This window comes from Salmo trutta, chromosome 34 (assembly GCF_901001165.1).
Source record: "Salmo trutta chromosome 34, fSalTru1.1, whole genome shotgun sequence".
NCBI lineage: Eukaryota > Metazoa > Chordata > Actinopteri > Salmoniformes > Salmonidae > Salmo > Salmo trutta.
In genome coordinates, this window is record NC_042990.1 from 11,629,570 (window position 1) to 11,643,576 (window position 14,007).

A 14,007-nucleotide genomic window follows, 5' to 3' on the forward strand; every position below is an offset into this window, starting at 1 on the left:
GTGTCAGAGCGGATGTATGCCTGTGGATTTAAGTGGATGTATGCCTTTGTGTGTGTGTGAAGCAATTGGATACCCTCAGTCCCCCTTCTGCGGCACTTTGAGAAAAAGGTCATGTCGCGCCCGTGGTGAGGACATCCCAGAGCTGGGTTTCTGCGGTCACTCTCTCCCTGGACAGCCGGCTGCTGGGGAATCGATACTTTGACCTCCAGTACTGTTCTGTGTCAGCATAGAGGTGCATTATTGGACAGCTCCAGGTGCTAGAGTGTGAGAGCTAAATGCCTGTTATCACCACCATTGCTGGCCAGAGATCTCATCTAGCCACATGCATCGAAAGCCATCTATCCCCTTATCGCTACACAGTGCCTTTCCCTCTTTCACACCGAGTCGTCCTCCTCTTTCTCCCATTGCTCTTTTGCGTTCTCGCCGCTCTCCATGTCTTCATCCTCCCCCTTAAACCCTCCCTCCGCTCTCTCTCTTTGGATTTAAATGGAGTTTGACGTTTCTATGGCAACTTGAGTGTTATCGACAGAGCTTATGTCTTCTAACCTTCAGCGGTGGCCTCTCCTCAATAGGTGGGCTGGTGTTTATTCAGAAATCCATAACCTCCATTTTAAGAGCAGTAAGCGAAACCATGGTCTTTAAGAGCTTGTGTCAGTATCCTTGGGCATTTCTTGCAAGCGGCAGCGGCGCCTTAGCCACTTATCAAGAAGGCAGGTACTTGTACTGCAGTAGAAAGAGATCTTGAGAAATGATCCAAAGCACTCTGTTTACAATCTCCAGATGGAAACCTGGGCAAAAGGCCGGTCCTTTTCATACGGTCTCCTCCTTTTCCATCTACCTGTGCTATTATATGACCAGCATGAAACAAGTATGAATGAGGATTGATGCTGCAACTCCCCTTGGGTTATTGGGGGAAAAAAACACAGAAACATACATACAAATTTCACTTAACGCTATGCAGCAGTCTACACAGCAGTAGCGGCTTTGTGAGTATTTTGTCATTAAGCCCAATGGTTGGCCTGTCACCTGGGGATCGATGTGCTAAGACTCCGTGACCGTCTCCTCCTCTGAGGGATATAAGGAGGTGACAGTTCCCATGGTTTCCCCTGCCTGCCTCATCGATCGCAGCCGGGGAGAGGAGGTAGGAACGTCGATTCGTGTCACATTGTTTGCCGTGAAGCTGACTCCAAACCCACCTTTCTTGCCCTACCTACATTCTGAGGAGGCAACACAACTGATTGGCTCAAACGCATTAAGGAAATAAATTCCACAAATTAACTTTTAACAAGGCACACCTGTTAATTGAAATGCATTACAGGTGACTACCTCATGAAGCTGGTTGAGAGAATGCCAAGAGTGTGCAAAGTTGTTGTCAAGGCAAAGGGTGGCTACTTTGAAGAACCTCAAATATATTTTGATTTGTTTAATACTTTTTTCGTCACTACATGATTTCATGTGTTATTTCTTAGTTTTGATGTATTCAATATTATTCTACAATGTGGAAAATAGTAAAAATAAATAAACACCCTGGAATGAGTTGGTGTGTCCTAACTTTTGACTGGTACTGTATATATGCAAAGAAATATGATTTTACTGAGTTACAGTTCATGTAAAGAAATCAGTCAATTGAAATATATTAATTAAGCCTTAATCTATGGATTTCACATGACTGGGCAGGTGTGCAGGCATGGGTGGGGCCTGGGAGGACATAGGTCCACCCACTTGGGAGCCAGGCCCAGCCAATCAGATGAGTTTCCCCCCACAAAAGGGCTTTATTACAGACAGAAATACTCCTCAGTTTCACCAGCTGTCCGGGTCATTGGTCTCAGATGATCCCGCAGGTGAATAAGCCGGCTGTGGAGGTCCTGGGCTGGCGTGGGTACACGTTGTCTGCGGTTGTGAGGCCGGTTGGATATACTGCCAAAATCCCTAAAATGGTGTTGGTGGTGGCTTGTGGTAGAGAAATTAACATGAAATTCTCTGGCAACAGTTCTGGTGGACATTCCTGCAGTCAGCATGCCAATTGCACACTCCCTCAAAACTTGAGACATCTGTGGCATTGTGTTGTGTGACAAAAAGAAAACCTTGGAGAGTACATGTAAAAACCCCATAATCAAACAAACACAATATTCAGAAAGTACAAAGTGGACATTCTATACAGGGTCAGTATAATGTCAATGTCCTCCCTTTCTGCTCAAGGTATTCCCCATTATCAAATGATTTAAAAGTGACCCTATGTTGACCACTCAGCTGTGTGTGAGTGAGGAAAGACTACCCCTGCTATTACATTTGAGAATCATCTCACACGCTTTTCCATTTAGTCAGAAACCGTAAGCACAGCTAAAAGATCTGGTGAGTCTACATTCTATCCAAATACTGACAAATGAATCGCTGTGGAATAATGACTGACACCTCGTCAACACTCTGGCCCAAAAATAACAGGGTTTCCCCACACCTGGGCTGAATGGTCTACCCCTGCCTCTGTTGACTGTTACCGTGTCTATTTTCACCTTTACTCTCAGCAACCTTCCCTGCACAAAGCCAACCTCGGCACACCTGACAGTGCAGCAGCCCCATTCAATCCCACACAAAGGATTCTGCCAACATGGCTGATAGGAGTACATGAACCGCGAGGAGACCCGTCTGTCCGAAACAAGAACCTCTCCACAGGCCGTTTACTAACCTGTTTTCTCATGGCTCTCCTGTCCCTTTGCAGCACACATACGTTGAGCAATATGTTTGGAACATCGAGTCGCAATAAAAAAAAAAAATCACAGTATCGAATCGCAATACATATAGAATCGCAATACATATCGGCCTCTAAGTATCGTGATAAAAATATATTGTGAGGTCCCTGGCAATTCCCAGCCCTAGTGACAACATTGAGAGAGAGATCAGAGTAATATCGTTAGTGCCACACACAATTGACTTGGCTAACCATATGTCTCTGGAGCTTATACAAGTGCTGCCAATTTAGATATTGCACCAGTAACTGCATCAAGGTTGTGATCGGCATTGCTATAGGGGGATTACAATACTTTGGGACTTTGCTGATCAAGTAAAGTGCATGATGAAATCAAAATCACCGGGCTGAGAAATTCAATCACCCAAGACGCTCTCTCCCATGGTGCTATTGCTTTTACCTACTGCTCCACTGAGCTCAATGGGAAATCTAACCGTCCTGCAATAGAAGGTAAACTCGCTGATACTCACAGTCTTGAACCTGCTGAGACTGGCAGATGCAGCGTGCAATCAGTCACTGTCGTCGAAGTTCACGGGAAGTGGAAGAAACAATGGTTCAGAAAGAAGAGAGGGAGGTGGGAAGTGGGGGTGGACCCCCGCAGAGTGGTCCTCAGCCAAGTCCTGTGACGATGAGAAGAACAACATTTAAATCAGAAACGTCGACTTTTCTAAACACACAAGAAAATGGCCCCCGTCTAACTTTCGCTTCACCCCTCTGACCCTCCAATCCAGGGTTTGTGATTGTAGTTAGGGAGACAGAGTGGGAGAGAGAGGGCCTCCTAATGTAATCAGCATACAAACATTGACAAATCCATCGGTTTGGGGCGCAATGGAGGGCAAGAGCGGCCGACTCAAAACTTCAATGGTGACCTCAACATGTTCCCCTATTAGTGGGGAATGGCAGTCAGTTGCATTAGGTTTGACAGGCGACATCCACGTAAATAGATCTCGATCCTAAAATGAAATTTTTACATTTACATTTTAGTCATTTAGCAGACGCTCTTATTCAGAGCGACTTACAGTAGTGAATGCATACATTTCATTTCATGCATTTTTTTTGTACTGGCCCCCGTGGGAATCGAACCCACAACCCTGGCGTTTCAAACACCATGCTCTAACCACCTGAGCCACAGGGAAGGCAATCTGTCTGCAAATGCAACTATTAATTCCCCAAAAATATAAAAGTAAAGAACTATCATTAGAATAACATCATTCCTTACCATGCTATTAGATCACTATTAAAACAAAAACAATCATGATAGAAGTTGCCTATTTCCTGGGTTTGACCATTTTTACTGGAGGGAACGTTTTTTGTTGTTGAAAAACCTTTACTAAATCAGATTTTTTGGAAACGAAGCCTTGGTCCAATTATAATCTAACTTGACTAACGAGCGTGAGCTCAAGAGTTAAAACACACAGTGGAGCCCCACAGGAGACTGGCTGAGGCACTCTAATCTAATCTTACCAGAGAGGAACATGACCACTGAGGTGAGGCCATAGAACAAACCTGCTACCGTGGCAACGGCAACCCAGAGAGACCACCTGGCCAATAGGAAGCCGAATAAGAGACGAATGGAAAGGCTCTAAGCCCTCAGGCCTCGTAATGGCCCTATTGTTATGATCCATCATCTGTCTGTATTACCCCGTCACTGCCTTTTTATCTTGTACTTTCTCCGACAAAACAATGTTTGAGGGTTTTATCCTGATATGCCGTTTTTCCCCATTTCACCCTCTGATGCCTTTCCCATTCTCAATCTGTCCATCAGCTCGACTTCCTCCAAGTAAGGATTTGTAATACAGATCATTTTTATATTCCACAACGAGCCCGGTTGTTGCCTTTCTGGTGATCTACAGTCTCTTTATCCACCACTCTTTTACCCAAAGTCCAGCCTCTTTCTTCATTCCGCTGGCCCTTTCGTTTTAGAAATGCCTTTGTCTATTTAGCTTATTCCACGATAATGGTGTTCTCTCTCTGTATGATCTTTTTACACTGCCAATGTTTGATTTCTTTTCTTGTACATCAAGTCACAAAAACCCTCCGTCATTCAAAAATTCAACAACAAAAAAATCCATCACAACGGGAGTCGTTTGTACTGTATTTGACAAACTGAGTGTTTGAGGCATGCTTAAACAAGTTGTCTGTCAGGTTGTTTGACTACTGGATGAATTGGAGGGGGGGGGCAATGACTTACTCCAATGATGCAATGCGGAGATTTATTGAGAACGGTTTGACTTTGGGAGAAAATAATGGTATGTTAGGACAAAGATCAATGCAGCTTGCTTGGCCATATCTCTAGCCATTCCAAAGACTGGACATACTACCGGTCCTGGAACACTTGGGTAATGGAGCAATTTTTCAAGTTGATTCCAGTTTCCCTCTCTAGGCAAGGCAGTGAAAAATAATCTACAATAAGGACACCGATCTGAGAGAGGGATTGCGTAAAAGGGTGTGCCTGTGACAGCTACCTCTCATGGCCAATGTGTCTACAGGGAATCTATCTGGATTTAACCATGAGCTGAGGCAAAGACCACTAAATAAAGGAAGAGAGCGAGGCAGAGAGAGCGAGGAAGAGAGAGATGCAGAGAATGAGAGCAGGCAGAAATGGGGTGATGCAGAGGTAAAGAAAATGGAAATATGAAAGAATGATGTAGAAGTGTGTGTGTGTGTGTGGGGGGGGGGTTGAATAAGGATGAATAAGTGGCAGAGAGAAAGACATCTGCAATAAAGAGAATAATTGACTGGGGGGAATGTGAATGGTTATGAGAGACAGGAAAAGGAGAACAGGTGAAGAAAAGTTAAGCTCAAACAGGGCGGACAGAAATCTACATACAAATTCTGAGAAAGGAGGCTGCAGTCCTAAAAAGGGGTTTCCAATTGGCTGATGCAGTTACAGGTGTGTGTATTTTATACTTTGCTACAAAGTCACTCCAGAGAGTTCAGAGAGAGTTCATCTGATCTCGGGTTTTTAAGCCAAACTAACAGCAAAAAGAGAGCGTAGCCTGACAGACAGCATCTCTCCGGGTAGACGTGGACACACTCCAGCTGACTAAGCTGAGCCATATTTGATTTTTCATCAGCTATAATTACACGTTTATTTACTAAATACAACTATCCAGGTAATAACTTGTGTGATGACCGTGTCTTTGATCAACTTTCTTTGCTCATCCATATTTGAATAAAGTTTTTCAAGTTTGAATTGATAGGGCTCAATGCGGAGTATACCCTTGACTTTTTAATGGAGTCTGTCAGACTTCCACTAGCGCGAGCGCAAAGACAAATAAGTGCTCCAGAAACTTTACTCTGAATTAGTCCAAATGTTCAGAAATGATGTGGCTGGGTGTATGAGCACCTATTTTTTCCCCCGCTTGTTTTAGTTCCTAATTCCGTGGTGCCCATTTTCTCATTCATATTCGAGCCCATCGCCTCTTCAATCTGACTTAAACTACAGCTACACTTCTCTCAATGTGTCCCTCATGAACAAAGATGGTTCCTCAAGAAGCTAGCAGACATGGTTGTGACCAATGATTAATGAGTTCTAACGAGCATCCCGGCCTGCCTTAACCAAGTCCATTTTCTCAATCTGTCCCCGTGGCAACACCGGGTCGTAATGAGGCTCACCCTCGTTAGGCCATGATTCATTGACTCCACTCCCCCTCACACCTAATGAAAACCTCTGCTTCCTTCCTCCTCTCTTTTCCTTTCCACTCAACTTCTCCCCTCTAAATGTCCATCCCTCTTTCTCAAACACGCCCTCCTCGCCAATCCTTCTGTATTAGGGCTCCTGACTATCTTCCTGTCTCACTTTCTCTCCAGTGTTCTATCCTTCACTAATTTATTCCCCTCTCTTCCGATTCGGTCTCGGCTTCTTCTGTTGTCACTTCTCATCCATGGCTGTCCAACAGCCTGACAGCTAGGTCGGAACCGTCACTTGTGATCAATTGGCGTGACCTCACTTCCTGTTATGAAACGAGCACATCAATAAATGACTCCCAACCAGGTCAGGGAATTTCCAGTCTGTTCTGAGTCACAGAAGACATCAGTTCCACTGAACAGTGCTGAACATCCTTGTGGGATAACCATAACGATTCCCTATTACTCACAAAACATGACGAAGAGCGTTTCATCACGGGAGGAACGTCACTAGTCCACACTACAGAGCTCTAATGATACGATCCCCGCTGATATTTTGCGGATGGGACTCAGAGGGGAGAGAATGTCTATTGAAATGAGTGTTTGTGTGAGCGTGTGTATGCACCTTCGTGTATGTGCGAACGTGTCCAACGGAGATTACGCATTTCAGCCCCTCTGGGAGCCATTTGCTGGTTGCCCTTGGTAACAGGTAGTGAGAGACCTCTGCTTTAACAGGGTGTAATAAGAATCAATGTCATCACTGCCCAACAGGCGAAACGCCCTCCCCCCAGTCATACTTGAGGGAAACGGACAGACTCTCTCTCACACACACACACACACACACACACACACACACGTCAGAGCTTCACGTGTTCCAGAACCCCCCCCCCCCCCCCCCACAGCCACTCCCCTCAGAGCACTTCTACTGCAACCTCATCTTAACAGATGACGTGGGGGTCAGCTGAGGGGAATACAAGGAGCTGGTTGGCTGAATGACTGATGGGATTACAACCGTAGTAAAGTGGAGTGCAGCAAGATCAAGGATTGGCCCGGTTTACATTGCCATGAACCCTACAGACCCTTTGGGGGTGGTTTTGATGTTTTTACAATGGTGGGTGGGTTATTCAAGGGGTCAATTTAGTAACAGAGTGCCACAGGGGTTAATCCCGGGACCCCTCTGTTTTCCACGGGTTCATCTGTCTGTGTTAACTCTAGGATATGCCATTTGGGACAATGCAGGAGACTACACACTGTAGCGACGAGACAAAGACATCATGTGCCTTCACTGCCCACTCTGATTTTGCTCTTATCGTCAGCTGGGTAATCAGAATGGCTTACTGCCTGATGACAAACAATGTCCAGGCGAACAGAGACACAATGGACACGGTCATAGACATACACAGGCAGGCAGGCACTCAGAGTTCATCCATATCTCCTACTGTATAAACATAACTGTTTTTCTTCCAATGGAACAGACTTAAAGGGAGGATGCATTCCAACAGTAAGGGCTTGTACAAGATGTCAAATCGGGACTGAGCAATTAACCCCATTTATGGGGCAAACTGTGATAAGGAGATGAACAAGGCAAGGTCTCATAAGCTCTTCTGTTGCCACATCTCTCCATAACTCTCGTATACTGCAGTCCAAAAGAGGGGGAACAAAAACAGTATTTTTGATGCAGGGAAATTGTCAAAATTAAAGGAGAAGAGGGAGGGTGGAGAGAAAGAGGAGAGGGAGACGTGAGGAAGAAGGGAGGAAGGAAAAGATGTGAAGAGAGGATAAACAAAAGACGTCATAAGAAGGAAGAGGGAAGATGGAGAGAAGAGTGAGTGTAAGGAAAGGAGGAGAGAATAATGAGAGAGTGGCGGAAGAGAGCAGACAGAGATGAAGAAGAGTGGTAGAGAAGCAGAGAGGGAGAAAGAGGGAGAAAGGGAGAGAGAAGAGGGAGCGAGAGAGATAAAGAAACAGAGCAAGGGAGTAGCCAGGCGGAACTAATTGAAGACCCACTGGTGAGGTGGAGTGGGTGCCTCTGTGTTGCCTGGGGCGACCGCTCAAGGCGGTTGTTGCCCAGGACCCCCCCCCTCTACGGCTGTTGATGGAATTGGCTAATTGGATCAGACAGATTACAGATGTCTAAGGACGCAGGCTAAGTGTTTGTGTGTAGGTGTGTGTGTGTGTGTGTCTTTATGGTTGCTTTTGTGACTTATGGAGAATTGTGTTTCTAATTCTCAGAGACCGGTTTCGGATGCAACCACCACTCACAAGAGGGACATTGTATGTGTATCGTGCAATATTTGTGCATATTTGTGTGTGGGTAGACATGCATAACATGTCTGTACTTTGGAGCAAGTTTCATAATAAAAGTACTTCATTAAAGGGTTGGTGCGTGCTAGTGTACCAAATGTCCTTATGAGTGTATAGCTCACACACATTCATGTGGCCTGGGTTGGTCCACAACAACTTATATCCTATGAAAAACGCATTATCCCTAGTGTCCCACCGTACAGTTCATTGAACGCTCAAGTATAAACTCCATAGTGAATTTACTTTAGGTCACCGGTTAATTTGTGTGCTCAATGTGAAATGTTTGTTTTTTTTGCAACGGGAAGTAATAGTTGTACATTTCGATTAGGAAATGCCTAACGGTTGTGTTTTTGTATTCTTATGATTGGGACCTACTGGCTTATTATGTCTGAGTGAATGGACTGCTTATCTTTAACATCATGCTGTGTGTGGCTGCTGTCTTTCCATCGGCCCTATGCAGTGGAGTCTGGAGAAGTGGGTATACTAAAATTGCCATAATGGCCTGCCCAGCGAAGGAAAGGAACCCTGTGTGAAGAATCCTGTGTTTTCCTATTGTTTCTTATTCGTTTTCCTATACATTTTTCAGTTTTGCCCTCTCAAAATCATTTTTTTTTGTAGAAAAACAACAAAATAATGTGATGTTCTAAGTCCGGGATGTGCTGAGGAGTATTTTGGTAATAATAATGTATTATTTTTGTTCAATCTGATTGGGGAGCCAGGCCCACCCAACGCCTATGCCCGATGCAAACAGGGCATGACAACCGAATTGCGCATCACAAATAGCCTACTAACCAAGACCTTGGACTAAAAACTTTTTCAATGCCTTGTTTGCATACCCATTGTTGTCTTATGACATCTACCAGTAAATGCTAAGTTGAAACGTCTTTCCTACCTACCAACGTCATTCTTCTGTGAGCTGCTCCATGCCAAAACCAGTTGAGAGCTGTGCGCTCTTGCTGTCTGCAGATGATATTCCGCTGAAACTAGGCTGTGTGCTGCGCACATGTGAATATATTTCACACGCTTTGGGATTGTGTAGGCTACTTTCTGCATGATTTCTCTGTTGTACTACATAATTAAGTTGTATACCTCCACTACACTAATTTGATATGTATCAGTGGGGATTAAGGAGTGAATAAAAGCAGGGGCGCAACTTTGATTTTAGAAGTGGGACACACACACACTATCAGTCAAAAGTTTGGACACCTACTCATTCCAGGGTTTTTCTTTATTTTTACTATTTTCTACATTGTAGAGTAATAGTGAAGACATTAAAATGATGAAATAACACAAATGGAATCATGTAGTAACCAAAAAAGTGTTAAACATATCAAAATATATTTGAGATTCTTCAAAGTAGCCACCCTTTGCCTTGATGACAGCTTTGCACATTCTCTCAACCAGCTTCACCTGGAATGCTTTTCCAACAGTCTTGAAGGAGTTCCCACATATGCTGAGCACTTGTTGGCTGCTTTTCCTTCACTCCGCGTTCCAACTCATCCCAAACCATCTCAATTGGGTTGAGGTCGGGTGATTGTGGAGGCCAGGTCATCTGATGCAGCACTATCACTCTCCTTCTTGGTCAAATAGCCCTTACACAGCCTGGAGGTGTGTTGGGTCATTGTCCTGTTGAAAAACAAATGATAGTCCCACTAAGCGCAAACCAGATGGGATGGCGTATCGCTGCAGAATGCTGTGGTAGCCATGCTGGTTAAGTGTGCCTTGAATTCTAAATAAATCACAGACAGTTCACACAGTGTCATTTTTGCCTCAATCCTCACTGCTTCCAAAACAATTGTCACCAACACCACACAACTGGCCTTTTAACTCAACCCGCTTAGCCATAACACTAACAAACGCAAAATTACATTGTTATCATCAGCTCTGGGTACAATAGGCACAGATCTAAGATCAGCTTAAATTGTTCACATCCTAATATTAACAAATACGTGATCAAATGCAAAACTGACTTTAGATCAGTCTATGGATGACTAACTCCTAGTCCCTATTGTTATTATGATGTTGTGAAAGATTTAGGTCTACTTACTGGTAAACGACTAAGCCTATACAAGGCTTTAGTAAATCTCTCTATAAGACTATAGCAGAGATTATGGCCTCCAGTGAATTAAAGGGGATGAGGGGAAACTATCACTGGGAGTTGAGTGCCTCAGAAAGCCTATATTTAATGTTGTTGTGATGTTTCTTAAAGGGATACGGAGATGTTTAGGCATGCAATTAGTCACGATGACTGACAATTAATCATGATACTTCATTTGTGAATGTGTTGTTACAAGGGACATTCATGTTCTGCATTAAAAGACATAGCGAACAAATGAACATTTACATGCAGAAATGCACCCGTCTACATTGTAAATATATAACCATAAAGACGACAACTGGTCTTGCACCTTTAAAGGAGCGCCACACTTGGGAGAGATTGAAAAAAAATCTGGCACAGATCATGACACATCTTCCACATGTGATGTCAGAGAACCGTAACGAAGTTAGCCTGAAGCTCTAAATCAGAATGTACTCTCGACACACACGTGCATGCTCAAACACACACACTTTGCCTCAATCCTCACTGCTTCCAAAACAATTGTCACCAACACCACACAACTCGCCCTCCTTTAGTTGGCTCCTCAGGAGTTTGAGGCATGTTCTAATTGGCTCCTGTGGTGTTCCTGGACCACTCTAATTGGCTGAGAGAGTAGTAGGTCTCCTCCTAGCAACCCCATTATAGAGATGCTGCCGACTGACAAGAAAACTCGTCACTGCTGGTGACAAGGCTTGTTTGTCAGTGTCTGGAGGTTATAGGACGAAGAAAAGGAAAAAAAACAACAATAACATCCGCTTTGCTTGACATCATGAGTAGTGTGTCTCAAAGACACTTTTCAGCCCATGCCATGTTGACAGGGTCCACTTTATGGCTCGCTTTTTCAAGAAGGCTCTCTCCGCACTGATATGACAGATACGAGATTGAAACCAGAGCCCTCTCTGTGTGTGTGTGTGTGTGTGTGTGTGTGTGTGTGTGTGTGTGTCCGTTTACTGTATGCCCACTGTGAATATTCACACCCACGCATTGATATTTACCCAAACTCCTGCCGATGCATCCCATTACCCTTCTAAAATGCCCCTCGCTGTCACCTGTATAAACACACAGCATCAACGCAAAACACACACACTGCATACACATGCGCAAAAAGTCACACACACAACGGCAACAAAAACCCATCCACATATCTGTACATAGAGCTCAGGGCTACGTCACAAAAACAGATGAACTGAGTCGCACTGGAATACACTATCATATTACAATTGGTCATTTAAGACACTTTCATCCAAAAGTCTCCGCTAAACAATGCTAATATACATTTAGAACTATTCTTGTGACCCTTGCGGGAATCAAACTAACCACCCTTGGTGCTAGCACCCCACTCTAACCTACAGAGTCTTCTGATCCACAATAGTTCCAGGAAAGATTCACAACAGATTTCAGTTATAATGATATGAGGAGAGCGGTTCTATTTTTTCCACAAACCCATTACTGAGGTGGTGTAGTGGATTCTGCAAAGACGAAATGTACTGTTGTGACCACCTGACGCTCCCAAATCGGTTTTCATTGAACATTTCTCCGACCCTCCATCATGGTGTAGGATAGACTGTACAACTGCTTTCTTCTGGTTTGAACTGAACATATTGCCTTCGATGTTGATTCTGGGGTCAACTTGAGGAGAAAGTCTTAAGTGGAAGGAAAATACAAGTAAAAACTCCCCTAAAGTATATGTTCCTCCCTCCCTAAAACAACTCCGCAATCCCCGCTGTACTTCTCTGTCCAGACAAAGCAAAGATAGTGGTTGAAAACAATCACAGGCAGTACATGTGTGTGTCGGCGGTGTGTGTAGAAACACAGATTGGTAGATAAGTGGAAATAAACTCCTGCAGTCAACATTCCTCGGCTTGAGACAGTTAATCTCCCCATGGCATGTCTTCCATCTCTACAAACGTCATAAACAAGCAACGCTCTCGCTCTTCCCCCTCTCCTACTGGTCTCGGCTTCTTTTCCTCCTCCCCATCTGTCCGTCTTTGCCCTCCCACTCACCTTGCCATCTCTATCTATTCTCCGTTCCCTTCCCGCTGTTCCCTCCCTAGTCCGCACCCATCTTTCCACATACACTCCATGCTCCCTGTAAACATGGCTGAGCCAGAGACAAAGATACCTAGAATCCTCTCCATCTACACTGGCTGCCTGTGATGGATAAGGTGTGTCTTGTTTAGGCATTTAAGATAGAGATCCTCACTTTCGCAATCACTGATGGCTTACAGTACACGGGCTGAGGCCTAGAGTGTGTGTGTGTGTGTGTGTGTGTGTTTTACTATGTGTATCTGTGGCCAAAAAATGCCAACAGGCTTGACAAGTCTCTACAAGGCCCAGAGGTTCAAAGGTTACAGGATGACCGAGGATACCCTGGAATATGGACCTAATTGCTCCTCTGCTGCTTAGTGGAATTGACAAATGTATGGTTAAGGTTAGGCAACCATAACCCTCCCAGGACTGATACTGAGAACCTGTTTGTGTGTGTCGGTGTGTGTGAGAGATCACGGACGCAAGTGTCTGTGTATGTGTGCATCTACCAATGCATCTGCCTATTTCTCTGTGTGACAGGCCGCATCTGTCTGTAGGCGTAAAGAGAAACATAAACAGAAGCCTTACAACGCAGACAGCTCTCTCAGAAGTGGGGAATGCGGTGTTAAAAGGCAGCCTTGGCATGTGTAGCATTTAGCCAGGTTCCAGGGGGAACTGAAAGCATTGGTGCCCTCATTCCACCCTAACACAGGTCACATGGACACCGTGACGTTTCCTGTGTTGCGGAATTCTTTGCCTACCTAAAGACCATGCACCTCCACTAAATCCAATCCACAACAAGGAACTTAAGGTGGAACAAGGTTCATAACACAGAAGGGGTGGGGACATATGGAGGCCTGTGCGGTTTCTGATGGGGTTTGTGAGAGTCTTGGACGCGTTTCAATTGGAAATGTTATCTGCTGGTTGTCTTGGACCGACGAACAACTCGCCTGGCAATATTTTGACGTGGATAAAATGCTCCGAGATGAGCAGAAACCTCACAGCGTTGTACTTGCCGATGGATCTTTTTACGCTGTCCACGAGGGGCTGATTCAAAGTGAACGTATACGATGAGCGCACAACGTGCATGCGATAAGAACCACATCCTGCATGTTCCAAACTCTGTCATCCATTGAGTAGTTTATTGTAACGTAGAAATAAAACAGGTGCCAAATGCTCCATAGTCATTGAAAGACTAGTCGAG

At 44.6% G+C, this 14,007-nt stretch overlaps 1 protein-coding gene and 1 non-coding gene across 4 annotated transcripts in view; both read right to left on the reverse strand.

Annotated features, from left to right (window-relative positions):
* The window catches only part of LOC115173593 (semaphorin-6D-like), a 93,244-nt gene that overhangs the window by 38,091 nt on the left and 41,146 nt on the right, over nucleotides 1-14,007 (reverse strand). For all 3 annotated transcript variants that reach the window (XM_029731842.1, XM_029731841.1, XM_029731844.1), the window contains exon 3: nucleotides 3,214-3,363. The gene's annotated coding sequence lies outside the window, so the exon portion shown is untranslated. The remainder of the gene's footprint in view (nucleotides 1-3,213; nucleotides 3,364-14,007) is intronic.
* trnas-uga (transfer RNA serine (anticodon UGA)) lies at nucleotides 3,806-3,879 on the reverse strand. The gene has a single exon. It is a non-coding gene; the product is annotated as a tRNA-Ser (tRNA).